We start from the raw sequence: 19,631 nt of genomic DNA, 5'->3' as shown, positions 1-19,631 counted from the left end.
CAAGTACTAAACAGCCTTTCTGTTGTCTACCCTTCCTTGAGCTAAGAGTCAACTGCATCAACTGAGTTGTTGACAAAGTCCAGCCCTGAACAAGTTGAAGATGAAAACATACTAATTTGCTTCCTAAATTCTTGAACCCAGATCACAAATCAAAAGCCTGAGGAATCCCTGGAGGCCCAGATACATCCTGGTAGCTCTTTCTGAGTCTCTCTGGAAGAGCAGTAGGAGAAAACACACACAGAATAGGTCAGAGGAATGGAGATGGCTGTCCTGGGTAGAGAAATCTGCTGTGTGTTTGCAGTACAAAAGGTAGCACTGGAAAGAAAGCTGAGATCAGCACTCCAGTCTGCAACGCTGCAAGTCTTGGAGAGACCATTTGTAATGATGACCCCGCAAAGCAATTACTCGTACTTTTAAAGTATGATGTATCAGTGTCACAAGCTCTGGGACAACCAGCTGAGATCCTTGGTAAAATACACAACAAGAACAGACAAAATAGTCAAGAGAGAAAGGTAGTAAAGAGGTCAAGTTATAGCTTACCTCTGTCTTTATGCATTTCTTTTGCAAAGATTAATTTGATCATCTCATAGAAAGAACCATCTGGAGAGCTGTCTTGAAATCTCCTGACACACCTCAACTAAAGATGAAGCATCAGGAAATCCAGCAAAGACCAAGGAATTCCTGAAATGCTGTAGCAACGCCACATTTGGCAAAACTTACACTAATGAGTTTTAAAAACAGCATCTTCTTACTGTTTCTATGGGTATAGAAATAGCTGCACCACCTCAAACTCTTTTCTGCCATAGCCGTGGATCCCACAGCAAACTCTTGGGACCTTTCTTTTACACTATAATTTCCTGCCAAGCAAGACTGAGACATCACAAACTTCACATCAGAGTAATTCCGAGATCACGTGGAAGAGTGAAAGCAGAGAAGAAGAAATACAGTTTACAGGTGAACTTAAAACAATTAAACATGGTAAGAGGTTACCCAATGAGATGTTCAGACATTAACAATAGCAGAATGCATGCAAGAAAAGCAGCTAGTATGATATGGTACACAATTTTACAATGGGTTTTACAATGCCAATCTTTCTGTAAACCTTGAGAATTAATAACGCAAGATGAAGATGCAGTAGCTTCAAAGCCTTGACCACAATTATTTCTTAAGCAATCACAACAGCATGTCTTCCTACTGTTGGAATAAGAGCCAACAGTACTGAAAATTAAAAAAATTATGAGTTATGGAAAAATCTCCTAAAAATTAATGTATACAGCAGTCTGATTACTAATTACTTCAAATGTGGCTAAATACGGAAGAGGAAAAAAAGACAAACAGAATTAAAAATATGCAGATCTCGTGTTAAGTAGCAGAACTCCCTGTGGTGTTTGAATAGCTTGCGGGTAGTTCTCTTTACCAGAATAAAGCCTTGCTTAGTGTGCAAGAGTCTATTTGCAACCCACACATTTTAACCATACAGCTAGGGAATATGTAGCACAATCAAGAAAGGACTTTAAAAGGCACATTCAGCATGCAAAGAGCAAAATCCGATGGCTTACAGATTTGCAGGCTACCATTACTACTCTCCTCCCCACCCAGGCCCAATACAGATTCTCAGTTACACTCCTGACCACCTCCTGCAGTCCCCCCACCCTCCTGCAGCCCTCCTGGGTTGCACCCGGGTCTCCTCACCACTGGCTGAGGGAAAGGCAAAGCGCAGGGTCTGCTCCGAGCTGTGCATGCCTGCGCAGGCCGGAGAGCAGCCCACGCCGGGTGGGTCCTGGCTGAGCACGCACGGCAGGCTTTCCTGGTGGCTCACTCACAGACTGTCCTCTCTTCCCTGCTGACAGTTTTTGTGACAGTTATGGGAACTGGATGTAACCACTCCGCTGATCTGTCAAATTTGGCAGAAATTGATCTGTGCGTTTAAAAGCTATGGGGAGAGAGGGGGAGGCAGAGATGAGGGGACAGATGGATGGCATCACTGCATAGGCCTTACTCTCTCACATAAAAAAAAAAAAGACTAAAAAGCAAAGCAGTTGCTAAAGGTTCACTTCAGTGAAGCTCCAAGACAAACTGATTTAAGTACAGACCAGATAAATGGACAGTGAGGTGGACTGAACCAGCTGAACTGCTGGGCTCAGGGGGTTGTGACCAGCACACAAAAATACTGTTTAACCTCCTCATTAATGACCAGAATGAAGGGGCAGAATTTGCTGATGATATAAAACTGGGAGGAGAGGCTGATATACCAGATAGGTGTGCTGGCATTCAGAACCACCTGGACAGGCTGGAAAATTGGGACAGAGCTGAACATCATGAAGTTCAACAAGGGGAAATGCAAAGTCTTGCCTGTGAATAACGCCACCCACCAGTGCATGCTGAGGGCTGGCAAGGAGCTTTGCAGAGAAGGACCTTGGGATTCTGGTGGTCACCAAGCTGACCACGAACCACCAAAAACAACCACTAGCATCCTGGGCTGTACAAGGAGCAGCACTGGCAGCAGGTCAAGGGAGGTGACCCTTTCACTCCAGGCCTGAGAAGACACATCTGGAGTGCTGTGCCCAGCTCCAGGCTCCTCAGGATTACAGTGTGTTCTGGCTTCAGCTGGGATAGAGTTAACTTTTCTTCTTAGTAGCTAGAATAGTGTTGTGTTTTGGATTCAGCATGGGATTTGGTATGAGAAGAATGCTGATAACACGTTGATGTTTTCAGCTGTTGCTAAGAGATCAAGGACTCTCCAACCTCCCATGTCCTGCCCCTGCGCAGGTGCATAAGAACCTGGGAGGGAGCAGGGCCAGAGCACCAGGCCCAAATTGGACACTGAAATATTCCATAGCATGTAACGCCATGCTCAGTATATAGAGGAAGGGCAGCTGGGAAGGAGGGGGCTCGCTCTCGCTTCCGGGATTGCGACTGTGGGATCTTGGGATTTCGGGATCACTGGCTGGGAACCAGCCGTCAGGTGGTCGTATGCAATCTCATTGTGCACTGTACTTTCTATTATTGTTACTGTTTTATTTTATTACAATTATTAAACTGTTTTTATCTCAACCTATCAGTCTCCCTTTGCCCCTCCAATTCCCTCCCCTATTCCCCAGGCAGGGCAGGGTGAGTAAGCGGCTGCCTGGTGTTTGGCTGCCGGCCGGGTTTAAACCACAACAGAGAGACAGGGACTAACTGGAGTGAGCCCAGCAAATGGCCACAAAGATGATAAATAAACTGGAGCATCTGTCATAGCATGAGAGACTGATGGGGACCATTCAGTCTGGAGAAGAAAAGGTTTGGGGGTAACATAATAGGTATAAATACCTGATGGGAGGCTGCAAAGAAGACAAAGCCAGACTCTTCTCAGAGGTGCACAGTGACAGAGGCAATGGGAACAAAGTCAAATACAGGCAATTTCTTTTAAACATTGGAGTTTTTTTACTGTAAGAGTGGTGGAACATGGGAACAGGTTGCCCAGGGAGGCTGTGGAGTCTCTGTCCTTGGAGAACCTGAAAATCCAACTGTACGTGGTCCTGGGCACCCTGCTCCAGCTGACTCTACCATGAGCATGGGGGCAGGACTAGACCAGCTCCAGAGGTCCCTGCCAACCTCAGCGACTTTGTGATTCTGTGCATTTCCTTCTGAAAATGTCTCAAGGGTGAAGTGCTGGAAAACCTCCAGTTACAGAACAAACAGCCCTCCTAATGTGACTCAGAATCGCTTTACTTGGTTACACTGGGCATAAGCAAGGAAGAACAAATAATGTTTCTATCAAGACTTTTAACTTCCAGTTACATTAAAAACACAAGTTTATTTTCATGTAACTTGCCAGCTACCAAAGTTTTCCACTGTCTCCTTACTCAATTTCATCATTATTCATCATTTTATATTTCCTCAAATTATTCTGCTGCTGTTACAAGAATATTAGACTGACAGACTCCAAAACAATATCTAACTTTTATCAAAGAAGCAAAAGGATAGAAAACAGAAATCCTTCAAAAACGACAGCGGCACTGAGGTTGACACATCTATCCATACCACAGTGATGCACCAAGCATAGGAACGTTTTGTTAAAAGTATAATTTTTAGTCTTGAGGAACGAAGGAGGAAAGTGTCAGGCTTGTCAACTTGGTAATTCCTTTACTCTCAGCTCCACAGAAACTCTTTTGTTCTATACCTAATTATTATTATCTCATATTCCAGTATGTTCAAGACCAGATTGTTTAGCTTATAATATATGGATGGATTCCCCTCCTTTCCCTACCCAATTACAGTTCCACAGTCTAGGAAACTTTAATCAAAAAATTACTTTAAACCTGAAGTGCCCTGCAGTTCTGTATCTCTCTCCACTTACAATAATTTACATTAATCACATTAAACTGATTGCTTCTAATGATCAAGGTAAAAACTTTCTTTTCCTCTTCACCTATTTTAGTAGCTACCTGTACTGCATTGCCTTGTTCGGGAAATTATCCTCTTGATGGCAGCCTTTATTTTTATTTTTAAAAAGATGGCCACAGACTTTAATCACACACAAGACAGAATTTTCTTTCAGCCAAGTAATTATAGCTGGGACTGCCTGTAGAATATAGTAATTATATCATGGATGAGTAACCACTAGTCATAAGGATGAGTGAATGGTGTGGAGCCACTGCCAAGCCATTAAGAGCAACTCTCCTTTCAGCAGCACAAGGAGAACAGTTTCAAAAACCCAGGTGAAGCCTCTTTTTGTCAGTGTTATACAGTGCCAAAGAGGCTCCTCAATGGAGGATGGTTATCTGAATTCAGACACGAGAGTTACTTACTGTTAGGGACTCAATCTTAAGATTTGCAATGATTTCCTTGCCAAACATTCTCTACTCTGTTTATCACAAACACAGGCTGATTGTAGGGTTTAAGTTTCTAAGATGTAGGAAAGAAAACCCCTAGGACAAGAGTCTCAGCTGTGATTGCAGTCAGTGCAGTGTTGATTTAAACCACAGTCCAATCTCAGTTCTGAAAACCAGAAAAATGTTTTCTTTCGCAGGCAGATAAAAAAAAAGTAGAAGGTCAAGCTTAGATTATAAAATTCACTGCTTCTTTCTTTATGCATCTTAGCTTTTCTATATAACGGGAACCTTTGGCACCGACAAGTAAGAAGGACAGAACAGCAAAGCGGTCTGGCTTTACTCCTTCAAAACTGTACTTGTCAGAGCAGAGATAAAATAGGTGAGAAAGACTGTCCGTGCAGGAACATTACAGCAAGACTGAGACACATTCAAGTCAAAATTAAGGAAGGGGTAAGAAACAGAATGCAATTTAAATGCCAGGATATTAATCCAGGACTAAGAGGATTCAAATGAACGCCCAGACCCCCACTGCTTTATTGTCCTACCCAGGGTGAATCATTTCCCTCTCTACATTACTACATTCCCACCAGCAAAGTAGCAAAAAATCATGAGCTCTCCAATGGTGTGCTTTGTTCCCACAGATGAAATGCCCTAAATAAGAGCTAGGCATTAGATCTCAAATTTAACTTATAGTTAATTGACTCAAATTGACTTAGAGTGAACTGAGAATCTATGACCTTTGCTACCTCATCAGTGAGAGGAGGAAACTGCATCCTCTTACCATGATAACATGTCCTTATCTGCTTCAGGGCTCTGGCAATTTGTATAACTAAGTCCCATCTACAAGAAACTGTGATCACAATTAAAATGGTGGATGATGAAACTAAATTTGTAGATATCAGATCCTATTCTATTCACACAAAATTGTCAAATGTATCTACAGATTCTACTGTAAACCAACATTAACCAGCTTCATGATACTGAAAGTAAAAGAACACCCTATTTTTCTTTAAATCCATTTCTTCAGCTTATTATTAAAGATATCAAAATGAAATCACTTACAACTACTACTAATCATTATTAGAAAAATCAAGACAAGGTGAAAAGCTTGGCTTGACTGCAGCCAATGGAGAAAAAAAAACAAACAAACAAACAAACAAATTTGCAGTGGTGAAGTATTAATCTTCATTCATGAAGAAGCAAGTTAGAGTCTTAAATCAAAGGACCATCTTTGCTGTTGTCTGTTAAACCTTTCAGGGTTTTCTACCTATTTAAGCTTTGCAGATGGACATCTGTGAATTTTCAGACAATATGAAATAAACAGAATATTCAAAATATGTCCAAGCCTGGTTTACTGCCTCCTCCTCCTCCTATTAAATGTAATTCCTATTTATTTTTCAAGAGGGATTTCAGCTCATGGGTTCATAGGCTCAATGACACTAAAGAATCAAAAGCAGCTGTTGTTTTCTACAACAAGCACTGTAAGTACTTCGGAAGTTAAAAAGGACTTAATTTTAGTGGAGTGATATGCTAATACCCCAGCAGTGTTAGAGCAGTGCTTCACTGCAGCACTGCAGGAAACTCCACTACCTGCAGCTACAGCAATTGTTAGGTATCTTGTCCCTACAGATCCCACTGCTGGTGAGTATGCATCCCATCGGGTTCTTCTGGTCAGCAGCATCATTAAAAGTTGCTTCTGTTGTCCCAGCCAAATATAACAGTGAAAGCAACTGCCCAGTCCTCCAGGATAAGTATCTGTAATCTAGGCACAAAATTAGAGTGCCTGACCATAAGCTGACATAGTGGAGAGTACTATGTAATCAGAGAAGTTGTGCAATAACCAGCATCCTTACAATATCCTCGGACAAGACAATCCAGTGGGATGCTTGACTAAAGGGCTCTGGATAGACATGGCTAGTAAGTTGTTCATATGAAACTCATAGAAAGCCTGATTTTTTTTTTTTTCCAGTGCTAAAAATCTGTACAAAATCTGCTAAAATTAATGTCAACATTAACAACTGCTGACTCCAACAAAATGGGATGGCCACACGACCGCATATGTATAAGACTGGCAGCTAGGTTCAACCCATACACTCAACAGAAGGCTATGGGCTCAAAAGTAGGAACTTATTTGTAGCTTCTGCTGAGTAATAAAATATATTACATGGGAAGTAATTTGCAGGTTACATGGTAAATGTTTTACTATTGAAATAAAGCTCTTTCAAGACACCAGAAAAAAAAATATTCTGGCTTTATAGATTTTGTTACTGAATATTCACACTAGTGACAAGGTAGTCAGTACACGATGACAAGCTGAAATTTTCAGATAGTTTCCTCCTAAGTCTGCCAACATAGGGCTGGAATCCATAGAAAAGACACACTTCCTGACAACACTTCATTTGGCAGCTGTAACCAACCCACTTCTCTCCATTTACTTTGCCAAAATGAACGCAAGGCTAAACAAGGTAATATTTGAAGTCAGCACTAGCATGGTGCTGAAAAGAGATTCCAGAAAAATGTGTTTATTGCTGATCTACCACTTTCTTATGCCTTATGCCAGGTCATCAAATGAAATTTCAGACTATTTTGACAAATATTCAGTGTGCTACCCTCCCCTGACTGACGTGTATGCAAACTTGATTTTGTAGCTAAGAACACAAACAAGCAAGATGCTGTCAGATGTTATCCCTTCGTGCTGTGTCAAGTGAGCCATCAGCCACCATACCCAGAAGCACTGGCAGAGGCTCATGCTCTGGATGCAGAAGAGTGTTGACTAAGGAATTGCTGCCTTGAATCAAGAAAAAGCCAGCAGCAGCAGGTACTGTACTCACGGTGGAAGATGTTTCTTGACTCCAGTTTTCGATGTGTTCATACCAAAATTCTCCTGTGCTGCTTCTGCGTGACAGGTGTGCCTGCATCTGTCTCTCCTCAAGTCATTTTAGAGCAGGAAGCTACTCTGCCTCAATAAATTACAAAATAAATCAGATGAAAGCAGAAATTAAAGCAAGCAGCGCAGAGCTGTCAGTCATGAATTTAAGGCTACTGAGAAGCACGCAGCAGAAAACAAGCCAGTAATGTGACGTGCCAGAACTCCTAACTGTCTGCACAATTAGCAAAATACCAGGCTACCTACATCACGTTGGAGCTGGATGTTATATTACATCCTTCCAGTAACAGCATAGTTACATTTCGTTTTTATCTCCATTCATTTATGCAAGATTACATTAGGGTATGTTAACCCAGCATGTCACTAACAGCCTGCCATCAGCCTTTGTTCTTGCACAGAGGAGATGGGAATGAACGGCAGATAATCTGTATTCGCACTTCATTACTCCCCTGGGTCTTGCAGGGATAGTTAATACATTTTCACGTGCCATGCTGAAACAGATTAAGGACAGTTAGCTAATGCTGTTCTGTGAAACAACTGCTACAAGATCAATGCAAAACTAAAGACCCATGCTGAAAAACTCTGAATGGTCTCAATTCTTTTTTAATTGAAGGAAAAACTGAGGGCACTCAGCACTTTGCACATGTAGAGGCACGGGATGACTGATTTGTGTTTTCCAAGCTACTACCAAGTGTCAAACTCCAATCTGATCCTTCTTCCCTGCCAACAATTGATAAAGATGCTTTCCCACTATTCTGAGGAGGATATCAAATAATGCTTTGATCGTCTACATTCTCCATTCGGTTGGCTTGACAGATGAAAGCAGCAGATTATTATTAAAACATTTTCAGCTTTCAGTTTGACATACCATCATGTTATTGGCCAGGATTTAGGGAACAAACTTTGAAAATGGTACAGGAATGTGCCCATTTTTTAACCCCTTAAAAATAATTCAGTAAAACTTCATCTAACAGTTGGATGTTTTCAGTGAGGAACTACAGGACAGAGCCTGACATTCAACTAAGAGAAAGGCAAGACATTTTGGAAGAGGGACTCTAACATGTTCTGACCTGCATAGGTAAGCTTGTAAAGCTGGAAGGAGGGAGGATCACAAAACCGTACAGACCTTTTAAAACCCAACAGGTAGGAATAAGCCTGTGCAGTACTAAAAGAGGCAACAGTTGTGGACTCTGAACTCACAGAGCCCTCTGCTTGCAAACATACATGCTGTAATGATGATTTCAAGACTGGACACAGAGTCACTGTAAATGCTCTCTTCTAAACCTGAGTGCCTAGCCAGATGTTTCCACAACACCTAGCAGGCTTCACCTGGACCACGTATGCAGGGAACGCTACCTAGTGAAAAAGCAGCGAGCAGAACACAGAATAGAAGAGCTACCAAGGAACGTGACTGCCTCTTTTGGGAAGCTGCAAACTCAAAAATCTCCACTTTAATCAAAAGCTTTTCCACCCAACAGAACTCTCAAGGTTATTACAATGAAATGTAAAGGACAATTTAGTCAGAAGGCTCTTCAGTAAAATCTGGTACAAGGGACTGAAGAGCCTTTCATATCAAACAAAGAGTCGTGATGTCCAGGTAGACCTACGGCTTCCCTGTGGCAACTCTTCCAGCTGCTGTGGTGGGGAAGAGTACTGCCAGCTCCGGGGAAGCATCGATTGAGAGGAACATCTCTTCTCCTCCCTGTGACTTGAAGCCTCAGGGAAGCGGTGCAAAGAAAAAACAGCCAGACTTCAGTACGCTCCCTTCAGAAACAGGCAAAGCCGAGATTTTCCCTCTATACTGTCTCAGGTGATGACACAAGTCATTCTTGCCTGCTCCATCACTTCTCCCCTCTATGTCCCCCTGCAGTGAAACAGGCAGGGTGCAGCTGAGAAACTACTCCTCATCACCCGCCAGCATCTAGCACAACTGCCCCCAGGCATGGATATGCTCCTAGCACCACCTCAAACACATTGGTAACAATAAAATACATTTTTTTAAAGACCACCTGAAATGAACTTCAAGTAAATGTTTGCAAAATCATTTCTCTGTTCTAAGGCTAATTTTCCAGCTGTCTTGAGCTATGGCTAATCTTCAGGCATCTGAGCTTAAAAAATGAAAGTAGTAATGGAAATAGTAATAGTAATGATTCTTCAAGTATCATTAGCACTGTTTGCATACAAAATTTCATGGGCATACTTTTGGGATACTGGAAAATTTTATCAAAGTGTACGGCTGTGATGGGAAACTGCTGGCAAGAGGGACAACTTTGACAAAGAGAATTGGGCTAAAAATAACGCATTAATGAATTAAATGAGCGTTGTTTTTTAGAAATTCCTTGGGGAAGGCATTGGAAAAAACAGTTTGCCATTAAAAACCTTTGGAGTGCATTGCCTGGACCCAATCCAATAAAGAAACAAGCATTCAGATAGAAACAGGACATAAACTTGGGTAATAGAGCTGGTGTTTGACTTTTGACCTACTCATATGTAACTACTTTGCAAAATACAACCATTTCAACTGTTTTCAGTTTCTTCAAGGAACATTACCAATCAAAGGAACACAGCTATTTCACATAACTCATAATTATCTGGAAAAAAAAATGCTTGTTTAGAGCTGTATTTGTGGTAAAAAACACTAGAAAATGTCTCCTCTGAAATGTACAGTGAAAAGATGCAGCATCCATGGACCATGACATTTTATTTATTATATTTTGTATACTATAAGTGTTTTATATTTAAATGTCTTTTACAGAATCTTGGATAATTTTGGTGAGTATTAGCCAAGCAAACTGTTCTGCACCCAAATTCACCAACAGTCACTACATACCAGCAGATAATATGTCTAATTCTCAGACAGATTTACTTCAAGATATTTAACTGCTAACAATTAAATCTAGCAAGTAGAAAACCCAGTGAAGAACATCCACAGGAACACTTTTGCTTCCAGTCTCACAAACCCAATTAACTCAAAGCTGGAAGAAATGTGCTTGCAGGTCAGTCAGTCTCCATTTACAAAGAGGTGGACCAACCCAAATGCTTCAGGTGAGAGAAGTTAATGCACTAAATGATGTATTCCCTACAACAGCTACAATACCTCCGCTCTTGGGCCCTGCAGCCTGAGTCTCAAAGAACTAAGCCGCTCTGTCCTTGAGTTTCTCATAAAGCCAAAGATAAAAACCAAAAAAGCAGAGTCTAAGCACTTTGGAGGTAAGAAAAAAAAAATAAGAAAGTTATTTATTAGAATCCTCTTGCAGATGCTTCATTCATTTCCAACCCAGACGTTAGCTAGTGTCTCAACTGAAGGGCAACAGTTCACATTACTCAGTTGTTTCGATAAGTAAAGGTGTTGATCTGCACTGAAGATGCCGATCTGTAAAGGAGCCTGCGCTGGCTGGCAGGCACTGCCAGCTCTTCTTGTTTGGGATGGGTCTGGAGAAATGGCAGGGGAAAAGATCTGGTCTCTTCTGAACAGGAATAATCACTGCAGGGGCTAAGTGAGCTAAGTACTGAAATGTATACTCAATGCCTATAATATTAAAATGATAAAAAAAAAAAGAACAGGTATGACAGAAGCAGAGAAGTTACTGTAACATCAGTTAGATTAATTACTTTAAACCAGAAGACCTGAGGAAGAAATACAGATAATGAAATTTTTTTCCAGACTTTCAAGTTTTAATTTTATTTTGTGTTACTGTTTGTCTGCTTAGAGGATCCAACACTCCTGAGACATGCTAGCATTTATATTGTGCTTTTCATCGAATTCATCAAATAACATTTCAAACAGACTCATCTTCTGATATATGAAATTACATTAATAGAAGAAAACTAACTTCAAAGTGATCAATGACAAAAGATCAAGAAGAATACAAATCTGACGACACTATTTAGTTTCAAATACACTTCAGCTACTCAGATAAATGGATTTTCAAGGTAGACTTAAATCTAAATGTAATTACACCCTTATTATGTATAAGGACAGAAATAAAAAGACAGGAGGATAAAAGTACAGCTGGCCATGACATTATTTTGGAAGAGTCTTTAGAAGGATCAAATCAGAAATGATATACAGTCAGCAAGCGCTGGGACTTTTTAACTGTCTGAAGGCATTATCAGTCTGAAGACAAAATTACTCTAAACTTCATCAGAGATGAAAGATCCCAAATCTGCTAGCTTCTATATTTAGCACCCCGCAGGGTAGCTCGGAAAGGAAAGCACAGGGCTCCCGGTCAGTGTGACAGATTGGTTTATAGTGTTTGATAAAACCTGAGGTGGGACAGAAGAACAGCAACCCCCTTCCACTTTGACAACGTGCTTGACAAGCCAGACTTAGTAGCTTCTGGTATTTTGTCAGGTGCTGCTGGTTCTTGCCCAGTTGCCCAAGGAAGGGTTTGAGAAATTAAGATTATTCTATAAAAATCCTAAACTGTTTGCTATTTAAGGACTCAAAAAACCTGCATACAAGTAGGAAAAGTTAGAAAAGCTCTTCAATGAAATATGTAGTTGGCAACTGTTCCTAATTATCAATGGGATTTCTAATGGAATTAGATTAGTGCTCTCACTTGTAAAGACAAGAAGACAGTCCTCAAGTAATTCAAGGAAAATGTTCATCCCAGAAGACTCATTAGAACAACCTCCAAAGACTGCAAGCAATTGAGAAGAGAGACTTTTTTTTAAAGACTAGTTTCCTATGGAACTGAGGCTATGTAGGGCAATTAAAGTCCTAAGAAGGAACCTTAAGAGACAGCTTCAGACCCCATAAATTCATGAATATTATATATCCATCTCCACAGAAACAATCCTGAAATAAAAACATACTTTATTACCAAGAGAAGCCTTTAATAATTAAAAAAAAAAAAAAAAAAAAAAAGCCAAGCAGTAATGTATTTTCTTGTGTGAAAAAAAAGATTCAATAGCTGTCACAGCAACATTTAAGTGACACAAGGAAAAGTCTGTCCCAACACTGCTCTTCCTCAATAGCTTCTGATTTCACATATCACTGGTGCCAGCACTGTGTGATTTATCTGAGGGTGCAGTTCATGAAAATATAGCATTATCTCAGGTGAAATGAGGCTGCAGTACTGTCCTTGGTGTCTTCTGGAGGAATTTCACTGGTGTGTTAGTATTACTCTGGTGAGGAATCAGAATGCCATCATTTGAGCAGGACTAGAAACAGCAACTGTAAAGATGTTCTTTATGGTCTTTAGTTTTTAATAGAACTACAAACTACAAAGACTACAGCCATAACCACATCACAAATTGTCCAGTCATGTTTATCTGCAGTATGTTATATACAAATTCCAACTCTCCTGGATTTTCCCCTTAATATTCTTGCAAATGTATAACTCCCCTCCCTCAGAATAAAACCATAATGTCTACAAACAACATCATAACAGTGTATAAAGCTACCTGAAGACAGATGGACTAGATATAAAGTCAGTGACAACCAGAGCTGCTAAAATTTGTCAGATATAGTTAAAATCCATGCTTTCTAAAACCTGGGCCAGAACCAAACTCCCACACACAAAACTATGCAAAATAATTCATCATTAAAGTATCAAAACACCAGCTATAAGCTTGCTACAGATCTATCCGTGGAAAAGGCAGGGACACAATTAAAACTCCCTTTGCTGACAGCAGCAGAAGATAGCTAGGGGAAAAAAGGCAACACCAAGAGCCCTTTTACATATGGTTGTTGTACTGCCTGTTCTTTAAAAGCAGGCAGACAACAGGGAAGTTCAACGACGCAGGTACTGATTGGGACAGTCAGCACCTGGACTGCCCGCTGGAAGCAGCATGCTGACCCTTCCGCATCCAGGAGCAACTGGGTGATTCCAGAAATAATCACACTGAGCCTGACAACAGCCCTCATTCCTCTGGCTGGGGCAAGCAAAGGGAAGGCCACAAACACATGACATTAATGATCTTCTTTTGATGTGATTGCCAGTTACCTGGAGGCAGTGAAGTGAGGTGACACTCCTACTGTTCATTGTATTCTTGCACTCTATAATTGGAAATACAGGTCACTGCTTTCCAAGGAAGATGCAAATACAATCAGGGCTCACTGAAGTAAGGAAAGATGTGTTTAAGATGGATTCTTGGCAAGCACACACTTACTCCAACTAGATTTCTCACCTTTGTTACTGGTAAAAGTCCCATGAAAAGAAGCCATGCTAGATGTCTTCTTTTCACATGGGAGAAAAAAATCCCTCCCAGAGTGCTATCTATCTTACCCTTTCACACTGACAAAGCAGGAAGCATTTTCATGCACTGAATACTGACAGATGAGTTTCATTGAGAAGATGGAAAGATCATGCAGGAAAATAACACAGGGTGACATTACTCAGCTTCTCCTATTAAAACAACTCAAGACCGCATGGATGAACAAGTAAACGTGTGTTAACTAATCTGCACGATGACAAAAACTGCACCAAATGCAACACGCTAACACAATTAAAACAGGACAAAGCATTAGCATTCTCAGTATGGCAGGCCTAGGTGAGGAAGAAAGCTGAGGAATATTTGGAAAAACGTTTCTACTTTAAGCCACACGAACAGTGCAATGAATTTTCCTGTTGTATACTGCACATATGGCTTTGAAATGGTTTTTGGCAAAGGCAAACACTACTAGGAAATATAAGGGCTTTTAAGGAACACAGTGAATTGCAATGTCCTGAGGTAGTATCTCAAAACAGCCATGACAGAGGTATGTATGGAAAACATTTTCTGGATTTCAACTAACAAACAGCAGACACAGCACCCATAGCACCTCTGACTAAGGAATACACAAGTCCCAAACTACTAAGCTGATCTGGTTTTGTATTACCAAGTTACATCCCTATTCTTTCAGTATTCAGCCTACATGAGTGCCACAGAAAGCAATCAACAGAGCTCTGTTCACTGTACAAAACAGCAAATCCTACAATTCTTAGCACATCATTTTTAACTGAGTACTCATTTAAGCTTAATCACTTGCTCATTGCTTAGGAATCCATGAAATCAATTCAATTGACAATTAACAGCTGTGGTCACCCACATAATTACTGGCAGGCTGACTTCTCCACTAAACCCAAAGGGGTCCCAACTAATTAACTAGTAAGCAGTTCTTCAAATTCAACAAGAAAACATACTACCAAACTTGTATCAATGTGAGAAGACTGAATGTTGGGAAACACCTTGCTTAGAGACATCAATCATCTTTTTATTCCGATTTACTGAGCTCTAAACCAAGAGAGGATGGTTGTCTATCTTCCAGTAACTGTGATCTAACTGCAGTGCAAGGTGGGCACCAGGAAAGTTCCAAAAAGTAACACTACAAAAATGAACAATACAAACTTTCCCTAAGCTGGAAATAATTATGAGTTAAACAAAGATGGGGGGGGGGGGGGGGAAGGAAGGAGTGAAGGGAAACTACAATTTTATCTGAATGCTTTATTAAATGCAGAAGGCCACAGTCAATAAGCTTGCAATAAGGTTTCCGTTTAAAAACTGGCTGAGTGTGGAAACTGGCACCAGATCTACGGAAACAGTCACTAAAGAGGATGCAGTCAACATGCCGGAGGGCGAGTTCACCCTCCAGAGGGACCTGGGTGGGCTGGAGGGAAGGTCAACAGCAACCCCAGGAGGCCCAGCACGGCCAAATGCAAAGCCCCGGTGCTGGGACACGTTCAGTCCCTCATGCTGGGCTGGGGACAGCCCTGCTGGGAAGGCCTTAGGGCGAGGAGAGGCTGAGGGAACAGGGCTTGTGGGTGGAGAAGAGAAGGCTTTTGAGGGGGACCTAAAAGCAGCCCCCCGTACTGACAAGGAGGTTACTGAGAGGACAGAGCCTTCTTGGAGGTGCGTGACAAGAACAGGAGATTGAGCTCATAAGCTGAAAGGGGAGACATCTCACTGCATATATGCAAAAAGATTACCATGGGGGTAACTAAGCTTTGGAGCACCCAGCATCATTTAATGACAATCATAAGAAAAACTCAAGAGTGGCAAAACTGAAGCCTTACAAAATTGACCATAATGACCAGGAAATCACTTGAACAGTAAAATTTAATGCAAACAAATGCAGGGGTCCTATCTCTGCAAAATTAATTAAAAGTCACACACAGTGGCAGACACCATCCTCTGTCCCTGGAAAGGTCTTGTGATGAAAACAACCAATTACTAGACAGATCTCTAGATCACTTCTGTAGCTGATGATACTTTCTGCATACGTAAGTAGAGGGCTAGCAAGGCTGAATATTGAGATAATCTTTGTCTAGCATTTGTGAAAGTGGCCAATCATCAACATCCAAATTTGATGTGTAACCTTCCAAAAGTTACTGACATCTTGCAAAGTATGTGGGGAAGAACTGCAGAATTACCAAAACTGCATAAACAATCACGTGTACTTTAAAACATAATTCATGTAAAAGTGACTTGATGATCACTGGCTGAAGGATGCTCGAAGAAGTTCAGTAACTGACATCTCCTTCCTCTAGCTAAAGGAGGCCCCCCAGGGCTGGAAGCTGAAGCTGCACTAACTCAGATCTCAGATAAGACACAGTTTTTAAAAGCAATTAATTGAACAACTTAGCTCTGAATTTTGTATCATTCTCACATCTCAGAACAAGACTGCTTTCCAAAGAGCTACAACCAGGTGCTCAGGTATAAGCCATAGATTTAATGCAAAAATGAAGAGGTCCCTTTTGCAGGAAGAGATCAAAACGGTCCCTTTTAGCCTGATCTGTAACACAAACATTCACAGCACAACTGTTTTCCAAGAATCAATAATAAGGATTTGGTATCTATGATGTGATTTCTTCCAGAATCTGCAAGGCGGCAGTCCTTTTTTTGATGACTTAATACCAGCCTGCAGAACTGAACAAACTCTAGTCTTGTATTTTCAATAACCAGAGGCAGGCTCCAGATTAGCTGTTAACCTCTCAGGCAGCCACACTTAGCCTGGAATGTCAGCAAAGGGATCCCAGGATTTCAAATCTGAAATGACATCAGTGAAACACTGAGTCATCTCCTCCAGGGGAGCCACAGAAGACAGCTAGAAGTACATTTGTTTTGGCTGTTACAAGCCACATACTCCCACACTGTCAAATAACCAAAGGCATCCTCTTATATTATCTGCTAGATGCAGATGTTTGCATACAAAACTATTTGTATATAGATATATTTGCACATCTGTTTGTAGATTGTTCATGCAGGCATATATATTGCATATACACTATTTGTATAATTGTATTACACAGATAAAAATGTCTCAGGGAAAATTCATTAGCATTCCCATACTAATCATATTGGGCACTGCAAGTATTTTCTTAAGAGACAGGACAGGAGCACAGTAGTTTGACTTCACAACAAAGGGCTTATATGCTACGTGCCTGAGAGACAGAAAAACTAACACTGCAGTTGCATCCTTTGAGGCTAATTGTAAAAGCAGCCATTTCTCTCCCTCGCATAATTTATTCTCTCGACATAGCCATCATTTTGTCTTGATGTTGCTGTAAGACATACTGTGGAAAATCCAGCACTACCTGGTGCTGTCACTATCAATTAAATACCCAAACTAAAATCAGATAAGCTCCAAAAAAAAGTTAACATAGCAGAATATGAATTTTACAGATATCTGAGGAGACTAGAGTTTACTAAATAAAAAATGTTGATTCCAAAAATATTTTTAATTTAGAACACTGTCAAAAAACATACTCATTTTCCCTTTCACTTCTTTCACTGCTGTTATTTAAAAAAAAAAAACAAAACAAAACAACACCAACAACAAACCCCCAACTTCCATGCTATTAGTGTAGCAGTGCATACTTTGAGCACTCACCTCTCCGTTTTAAAATTGGGTAACATTCTTCCTTTCTGCAGATTCCCAAGATTTCCAATTTCTGGATGAGGTTGAGAGATAATGACTACTTAGCATTTCATCACTCTTTGGGAAGAGGACACTACTGCCTGGCTGCTCTGAGGTCTAACAATTTACGCCAAGCAGTGGTAAGGCTCGCCGCCTATCGCGGCCTCAGCACATCCAACACAAGACTGTCCTAGTACTATGGGAGCAACTCTACAAAGACCTACTCAGACACCACAGACAAACCACTTTCCCTCTGGCAGTCAGAAGAAATCAGGTGCCAAATTCAACACTCACAATGGTGTGTAGCCTCACTATTCCTAAAGAGCTACAAACTTGCCTGGCAAGATATTACAGAATAATTCAGTCTAACAATGCAAACAAAGAAAATGTTTCAGCCTGCTACCTTCACTACACTGGTTTTGTTTCTCAGGCTGTATCCCCTCTGTAACTACTTTCAGTGTTTTATGACTGGGAAGTCTTCCTGGCACTGTTTGTCAAAATGATATAACCAAACCATTAGAAAAAACCCTCTTCCAGAGTACGTGTCTACTAAATTTCTCACCTTAGGCTTACAGTCTTGTCCCAGCCCTGCAAACACTGGCAAATACCAGAATAGCTACAAGATCTCATTAAACAAGAAAACAGCTAGAAAGATGAATTCGCAATCCTAATGTTTCCTCTTGAAAAAATGAGATAAATTAGGCGCACTGCCTGACTGCATTTTCAATGAACTCTTCAAATCAACCTGGAAACTTTCTTCAATCTTTCAGGTTAACTTCAACAAAAGTATCAGAAGATGTATTTGATTGGCGTGCCAAGATTTTGGTAGCGGGGGGGGCTACTCGGGTGGCTTCTGTGAGAAGCTGCCAGAAGCTTCCCCCATATCCGACACAGCCAATGCCGGCCAGCTCCAAGGCCAAGCTAGTCAGCGACGGTGGGAACACCTCTGAGATAATGTATTTAAAGAAGGGGAAAAAAAACCTGCAGCAGAAGACAGAAGTGAGAATGAGAGAGAAACAACTCTGCAGCCACCAAGGTCAGTGAAGGAGGGGGAGGAAGAGCAGAGGTTCCCTTGTGGTCCATGGTGAAGGCCACGATGAGGCAGGCTGTCCACCTGCAACCCGTGGAGGTTAACGGTGGAGAAGATGCCCACCTGCAGCCCGGGGAGGACCCCACACCAGAGCGGGTGGATGCCCAGAGGAGGCTTTGACCCAGTGGGAAGCCCACACCTGAGCAGACTCCTGGCAGGACCTGTGGCCCCATGGCGAGAGGAGCCCACGCAGGAGCAGGTTTGCTGGCAGGACTTGTGACCCCGTGGGGGATCCACTCGGGAGCAGTCTGTTCCTGAAGGATGCACCCTGTGGGAGGGACCCACGCTGGAGCAGTTCATGAAGAGCTGCAGCCCATGGGAAAGACTCACATTGGAGAAGTTTGTGGAGGACTGTCTCCTGTGAGAGAGAGCCCACACCGGAGCAGGGGAAGAGTGTGAAAAGCCCCCCCCCCCCCCCCCCCCCCCCGAGGAGGAAGCAGCAGCAGAGGCAATGGGTGATGGACTGACAGCAACCCCCATTCCCCATCCCATTGCACCACTGACAGGGAGGAGGGAGAGAAACTGGGAGTAAAATTAAGCCTGCGAAGAAGGGAGGGGTGGGTGGGTGGGGAGGTGTTTTTATGATTTGGTCTTATTCCTCATTATCCTACTCTGATTTTATTGGTAATAAATTATTTTTTTTTTCCCCCAAGTCAAGTATGTTTTGCTCATGATGGTAAATGCTGAGTGATCTCCCTGTCTTTATCTCAACCCACATACCTTCCATTATATTTTCCCTCCCCTGTCCAGCTGAGGAGAGGGTGGGCACCTGGCCTCCAGCCAGGGCCAACCCAGCACAGAAGAGTTTAATTAAAACAAGAGATCCTGAACATGCCACACGCAATTTTTGTATGTTTGAGCTATGCATCTATATAACGTAACACAACTTCATCTATATAATGTGACAGAACTTCAGAGATCTATACCATGAAGAAATTAGTACTTTGTCTACCTCTGTGCTCAATCTCAGTTGAGAGGTACATCTCACAGATG

The 19,631-nt window shown here is 41.6% G+C and overlaps 1 protein-coding gene and 1 long non-coding RNA gene across 2 annotated transcripts in view; one reads left to right on the top strand and one right to left on the bottom strand.

Moving 5' to 3' along the window:
• The window catches only part of UBE2F (ubiquitin conjugating enzyme E2 F (putative)), an 87,257-nt gene that overhangs the window by 11,768 nt on the left and 55,858 nt on the right, over positions 1-19,631 (bottom strand). The window lies entirely within an intron of this gene.
• Positions 6,361-19,432, top strand: LOC122152449. Its single transcript, XR_006164578.1, has 3 exons — positions 6,361-6,372; positions 8,086-8,090; positions 19,399-19,432. It is a non-coding gene; the product is annotated as an uncharacterized LOC122152449 (long non-coding RNA).

This window comes from Tyto alba, unplaced genomic scaffold (assembly GCF_018691265.1).
Source record: "Tyto alba isolate M040663 unplaced genomic scaffold, T.alba_DEE_v4.0 Super-Scaffold_7, whole genome shotgun sequence".
NCBI lineage: Eukaryota > Metazoa > Chordata > Aves > Strigiformes > Tytonidae > Tyto > Tyto alba.
Note: the sequence above shows the minus strand (reverse complement) of the source record. Positions and strands in the feature narration are given on the sequence as shown.